We start from the raw sequence: 7,769 nt of genomic DNA, 5'->3' as shown, positions 1-7,769 counted from the left end.
GATACACTATTCAAATGTAATGAATAGTGTGAAAGGGAGTTTCAAGATTTGAAAAGGCTTCTAGCTAAACCTCCCATTTTCTGAAAACCAATTGTTGGGAATGCTTATACATTTACCTAGCAGTAACAAAGAATGTGGTTAGTGTTGCATCAGTTCGAGAGGATAATCGAGCATAAAAACTCGTGTACTATATAAGCAAGACGGTTTTGGGAGTTGAGACTTGATACCCCTTGATTGAGAAGCTTGTGTTCTGCATAATTTTGGCCTCGAGAAAGCTTAGGTCATATTTCCAATCCCACACCATACACGTCTTAACCGATCAACCTTTAAGGAAGGTCTTGCAAAAGCCTGAAGCATCGGGACGTCTATTCAAGTGGGCCATCAAACTTAGTTAGTTCGTGATACTATACAGACCACAAGCAGAAAGTAAGGGTCAGGCTCTTGCTAATTTCGTGGCTGAGTGCACCGGATTCTAGGATGAGCCTATGAGGGAACCCGTGTAGGAATTATGGAAACTCTTCATCAACGAATCGTCAAAAAAGCACAGGTCCAGAGCTGGGATAATCTTGATCACACCCGAAGGCCATCTCTTTCATACAACTCCCATATTTGGGTTTGATGCATACTATAACGAGGTGGAGTACGAGACTTTGTTGGATGGAGTTCGGGTCGCAAAAGAGCTAAAAGAAAAAGCAATCCAATGTTTCAGTGATTCTCAGCTCATTTTCAATTAGGTGTTCGGAGAATACCAAGCTCGGGGAATCAAAATGGCAGCTTAAATAGCTAAAGTGAAAAGTAAACTGTCGAAATTTGAATTCTATTGCATTTAGCAAGTTCCACGTGAGCAGAATACCAACGTAGACGCTTTAGCTCGACTCGCCACCATCAAAGTAGCAGCCACATTGAATGTAGTACCACTCGAGATTTTAGACAGGCCAAGCATATAGGAAGAGTCAAGAGAGATCGATATGATCCACTAAGGCCCTACCTGGATGACACCAATAGTAGACTACCTCACGTCCGAAAAACTGCCTGAAGACCACAAGGATGCTTGAAAGTTGTTGTACCAGGTCCCGAGGTATGTTCTGGTCGAGGGGATGCTTTACAGATGAACTCAGTCAATGCCTCTTCTAAGGTGTGTTTTTCTCGAGGCATCACAAACTATCCTCAAAGAAATCCATGAAAGATTCTGTGGAGATCACGCTGGGGGCAAAGCTTGGATTTGAAAGTGTTGAGGCAAGGTTACTTTTGGCCTACACTGAAGGACTCGACGTCATATGTCAAAAAATGCAACAAGTGTCAGTGCTTAGCCATAATTGCGCGAGCTGTGCCCATGGAATTGACTATGATCTCCTCACCCTGGCTGTTTGCCATCTGGGGGATTGACCTAATATATTAATTGCCTACTGGAAAAGGAGGAGTTTTCTATGTGGTGGTCGCGATTGACTACCTTACAAAGTGGATTGAGGCCGAACCACTGGCTAATATAACCTCGAAGAGACTACTAAACTTTGTGGTAAAAAGCATAATATGTCTTTTTGGACTTCCAAAAAAGATCGTGTCTAATAAAGAAATTCAATTATATAGCAATCTATTCATAAATTTTTGTGAGAAGTACGGTGTCATCAAAAGTTTCTCCTCAGTAGCATACAATCAAGCTAATGGATAGTTGAGCTAGTGAACAAAACTCTCAAGGCGAGTCTAAAAAAGTGACTAGATGGTGTTAAAGGAATATGGCCTAAACAGCTCCCACAAGTTCTTTGGGCCTACAGAACCTCACATCGTACCTCTACTGGGCATACTCTCTTCTCTCTATCGTATGGAAGTGAAGCTATGCTCCCAGTTGAGAACTTGGTATCATCACATAGGCAAATGAAACTCTTGGCTAGGAGCGAAATCATGATCTGCTTAATGAATCTCTGAATCTAATCAAAGAACGACGAGAAGAATCACAGATACATCTTGCCCATTATCAGCAAAGGGTGACATGTTACTTCAAGTCAAAGGTCATGGTGCGAAGACTCGAGCTGGGAGATTTTGTGCTTAGAAGGGTGTTCTTAGCAAACAAAGACCCTAAGGATGGTGTTTTAGGATCGAATTGGGAAGGACCATATATGCTCGTGGAGATTTTGCGAGAGGGTACCATCAAACTAGCTCGGTTAAATGGAGAGGCAGTTCCACAAACATGGAATTCCTTTCATCTAAGAAATTACTATCAGTAATATGGTTTATTTGTTAGATTTAGCTTATGTTATCATTTTTGTAAGGCTTATAATAAAGGCCATATATTTTTATTTATCCTTGAATCAATAAAAGGTTGATGTGTAGTTTAAACATGGTACCAGAATGTTTTTTCAACAAATCTTATTTAAGTACATTGTGTAAATGCAATCTAGAATATTTATAAATTCTGACCGCTTGGGGGCATATAACCCTCAGTATAGTCTTCGAAACATTCTGTAAATTTAAAAAAAAAAATTGCAACTTAGAATTTAGAAATTTGGAAATCTTGCAGCTTTTTAAGGCTTGAGTTTTCAAAGTAATTATGAATACGAAATAAGTTAAGAAAATTCACAGAAAAAGAAAAATCCTGGAATTTAACCAGGTACCAAAATCCTGGAACTAAGCTAGGTCTGAGGCCAAAATACTAACATGTATACGCAAACAGGCGATTAAAACTCCAGGATACAACTAGGTCCACAACCTGAAATTAATTGGTCAAGTCATAAGGCATATGCCTCGATCTGAAAAAGCACTTCCTACAACTATGCAAGTGTATAAAAACTATGAAAGTTTAAAAACATGATAATAACTAATAGAAGGGAGATAGCATAAATAAACATATGATATATCTATATATGTAAATTGAAAACGAGGATAATTTGTTAGGATTAATGTCCTAAAAGCATGTAAAGACATTTTATTGAATTAAATAAGAAGAATAATTTCATTATATTTGAATATTATAATTATTGTTTGAATTAGTTATATGATAATATCAAGAAAATTCCTTATTCATTCATGAGAATATGATCTTGTATTAGTACGAGAGAATTAAGATCATATATAATGAATAAAAAAGTCAGTAACATATTAAAGTAAGGAATCTTTAATGAATGGTTGATAATGTGGTTTACTAAGCATACGGGATGCAAGTGATCTAGATTCGGATTACTGATGTGGATAAACATCTTAGTAAAGGTGTTGTATATAATAGAGATTATATCTGATAGGAGCGATAATAATTAATTATCTTTATAAACTTGTCGTTTGACATAAAGATTTTATTCTTATCATAACAGATGATCATCTGTAGATCAATCTAAATCTTGAGTATTCATGAACTCTTGTTTGTGTTTAATGGATCTAATGATTCACTCGTTAAGGTTTCTTAGTATAATGAGGCTAATGACTTTTGTTTTGGGGTCCTCCCACTCGTTCTTGAGGAATAAATATTTTAGCCCCACAATGAGGTGATATGTGTTTAGCGGGAGTAGAAATGGGGCGAGCTTCACAAAATTCAAAAAATTCGTGAAATAGGAGCTCATGGGAATGAATGCACCTACGTTCAGGTGATCACCACTCCAGACCCCAAAGTTATTCTCTAAAGGGTTGTCGCTCCACTTACCCTCCAGCGCATGCCATGCGTACAATTTGGAATCTATCTTGATCCCATGGCCCCTCATTATTTTGTTCACATAGGGCATCGAAGTTATACGAGAGACTATCCTCTCGACCTCAAAAAAACTATTTGCGTCTACCTTGACCTTCCTCTCAACCACTAGTCCAAAGTGCGGGATGGGGGTTTTGGCAACCTGTTTATCTTAGGATGAGGAACCTACGATAGCCTTGCCTTTCTGGTTGCTCATTTATAATGTTTTTAGCTTGCCTGATTAAAAAACGACTGGTTAGAGGCACCCTAGGGATGTAACCTAATATTAAGGACATGGGAAAGGGAGACCTATGGATTAAAGGATTCACTAATCGAACTAAATATTCTACAGGCTGAAAACATATCTAAAACCCTAATACGTGTATGCACGAGTGCCCCTAATTCACGCGCCCTAATCTTGTGAAGTACCGTCACCTCAAAAGTCACGTGTGAGAACAATTGTTTTGAAAGGCGATTTTAATGCAAAACACCCCTAGAACCATGTCGCTTAAGCTACCCAGTTTCAGACCTGAAACCCTTAAATTTTTGGCCTAAATTGTTATCCGTTCAACCTATAAAGCCCAGAAAAAACCCAGAAAGTTGGCTTTTTGTGCCTTACATTCTATCGTTTTTAGTCTTATAAGATGGCTTATCTATCTCAGCGTACCAAAACTCAAACCAAATCGCATATAGAACCAAAATAAAAAGAAAGAATTGGAAAACTTCATAAACATGTAGAAGAAGTGTAAAACATATAAAATGTACATACTTGCGATTTGGTTCTTGATCCAAGTGTGGGGGAAACAAAGAATGTTGAAAATTACAAAAAGCTTCTCGAAAATGATCGCCAAAGAAAGCTTTGAATACTCGAGGGTTTTTGGGAAGAGAGAAGAAAAATAAATTTGACTATATAGGTGATGAAAATTAAGTCTCTCTCTCCTATATATACGTAAATTTTAGGGAAAGATCTAAGGCACACGATTAAAGCAGTTCGAGATCCGAGGGCTAAGATTAAATAAAACAAACAACGATAAAAATTTGACAAGAGAATTGTCACAATACTCAAAACCCAAACAAATGCCTATAGCAAGCAAACACATCTCCTACACTCGAGTAGGTAGGTGGGCACATTTTCCCACAGTGGATGTAGAAAATCCCCTACTATACGTGTCAGAAGTGACATCGTGCACGAGCAGGGACTTGGGGGAAAATGTTGTACCCTGAAAATATGAACTCCATCGTCTTGTTCAAGGTACAGCTGACAAGAATGAATTAAGGTTATTGTACTCTGAAGACATTTCATCTATTCGTCTATTCAAACAACTCGATGTTGTGTCACTAATTCTAGATAGCGTGAGATCCTATAGATTGTCTCAAAGGCCTGTGACAAGACTTCCAGATCGCCTCAGTTAGGCTTTGAGCATTACTTGATTCAGATTACCCTTCATGTATAACCTCTAGTCCGAGGTTCACATTCAGCTCGCGGCAGTACTGTGACGCGCATAAGGAAGAATTCCTATAGACTCAGAGATGCTCTATACGCGATTAATACTTGTAATCATTATCTAATATCTTTTATACAAGAAAATATTACATGCTCTCATATAGGAAATCAGATCATTTGGAGCTTATAGGGTATACTAACTCTGATTTTGTTGGATGCCAAGATAGCAGATTGTCTACATCAGACTATATTTATCTATTAGCTGGAGAAGCTATATCCTGGAAAATTGTCAAACAGATACTTATAGCTTCTTCTACTATGGCAGCAGAGCTTGTAGCATGGTAAGAGGCATCGAATTATGGAAAATGGCTACGAAACTTTGTCACTGGTTACACATTTTGGAGATTGTAGAAAGCAACTCAAGTTATTTTGTTACAATAATTCAACAGTGTTGTATTCCAACAACAACATGAGCTTATCAAAGTCAAAGTATATTGACACAAAGTTCCTAGTTATGAAAGAAAGAGTGTAAAGTGGATGGATATCCATAGCGCACATAGGGACACACTTTATGATAACAAACCCCCTCACAAAGGTATTACCACCCAAGGTTTTTCATGAGCACACTACTCATATGGGTGTTGTATATTGTTGGAGGATATCATGATATAGTGGGAGTTTATACTTCATTTTCTTTACGTTTGTTTGATAAATTTATGTATGTGGTTATTTTATGATTAGAAATGAAGTATTCAGTTCATTCACTCATTTTTTGCTATTTTTTATTCTGACATCACTTAAGTTTAAGGAGGACCTGTTGGAAATAGACATGTACATAGAACACATTGCATGTAATTTTCATGCTACACATTCGTACTTGATTTATATGATTCGAATATATTAATACATGTGATCATTGATGAATTTAGTTACAATGAAAATTGCTTTGATCCTATATTTATATAATTAACGGACAAGATTGTTTGGTTATGCTTTTGGTTATGATAGCAAAGTTGTGATGAAGTATGTACATTTATATGGTTTAACATGTGTGGCCCAAGTGGGGGATTGTTAGAAAATAATTTATGTGAGCCCACATATGTGACTAAATGTATAATCGCTATTATAAAGTGTTTACCGAGTTTTTTGGAAACGAATACAAACAGAATAATAAAAAGATAAGAACTGTAGAAGTGCTGAAATGTAACTAAACAAACAGTGTTTTTACGTGGTTCAGGCGTTAACAAGCCCTAGTCCACGAGTCGATGTTATTATACTTGGAAAAGGTTACAGTAAGATGGCTGGTGTACAAGAACTTCACACACTCACAGTGTTTCTCTCGGGTTCTCTTAAAGAAGATGAAGCTAGAGAGATTTTGGTAGAGTTTTTGCTATGTGATTTGTTGGCCGTCCCCCTTCTTGTAAAATGAAGGGGTCTTTATAGCTAGGGTTTCGGATTAGGGTTTTTCTCTACGTACATGAGTCTTAATTACACCAGCCATAAATAGGGGATACAATTACTGTAGTAGCATGGCTACAAGACTCTATGTGGGTATATTTACGTGAAAGTATGGGGAACACACAAAGTCAGCCGTCTTTTCCAAGTTGTCAGCGGAACAGTAGGCGAAAAGGTACCCTTAGGCGTGCTGGGATATGTGCGGCTTTGACCTGACGGGCGTGTCAGGCGGGATCCTGTGTCAGGCGGATATCATTCCAAATATGCCTCCTCCAGGACTCGACCGTTTGGTTTTGTTCCGTGCGAGGCACGGAACTGTTTCCGCGGAGACTACTCGAAGAGCTTCTCCTGGAAGGGGCTTCCCCGAAGGATACCCCTCCGGGAGAGTTGACGAGTTTCCGTGTTGTGCTTGCTTGGAAGAGTAATCCGGACACTAAACGGGAGAGGCGAAGCCTTTCTGTCCATCCGCGAGCTCTGGTCACCTACCGTGAAAGACATCGATAATTCTGCTTCCCCGAGGACATCGATCTAAACGCTATCCGGAAATCTGGATAACATTTACCCCCCAAGGTCACGGAGCTTTGAGAGATCCGGGAGCTTGTACAGTCCTCCGGGTATTTCGGTCTCTTAGATTAGGCGAGGGGCCACCTTTTGTGTTCCCGGAAGGGTTCCTTTTTCCTGCCTGAGTGTTAGTATGAAAAAGAAAGGGAATTTCTTCTGTTTGAACTCAAGTACTCAAGTGCGGCAAGGACCACGTGTCATTCTGGGAATGGTTCTGCGACCAAGACGTGTGCGTGAGGCGACTGGTTGAGTATGCGTGCGTCAGTCATCTGAGTAATGATTTGACGGTTTTTAATGGTACTCCGGGCCCGAGGTGGTGTAATGATGGGAAATAAATACTTTATTCCCTTCCGAGGAGTCATAAATAGGATCGTCGCTTCATCTCCAGCCGTTGGATCTGATGCACACGGAATGGGAAGATCGGGACCGTCCATTTGAGGAATTCGAAACGACTTCTTCCCTGCTATAAAAACGAGGGAAAGGACCTTTCTTCCTCTTTACGCTTTCAAATTCTCTATCTTTCGGATTTTCAGATTTCCAAACCTTCGAACTCTCAGGCTCCCCAGCTTTCGTTCCTCCGAACTTGCCACTTCTTTTGGTAAGGATCTGGAAACTTTTCTTTTGATTTGGCAGTGGGTTTATTCGCCGAAGTTCCTG

This window comes from Humulus lupulus, chromosome 3 (assembly GCF_963169125.1).
Source record: "Humulus lupulus chromosome 3, drHumLupu1.1, whole genome shotgun sequence".
NCBI classification, from domain to species: Eukaryota; Viridiplantae; Streptophyta; class Magnoliopsida; order Rosales; family Cannabaceae; genus Humulus; species Humulus lupulus.
The sequence above is the reverse complement of the archived record's forward strand: the minus strand, read 5'-3'. Positions refer to the sequence as shown.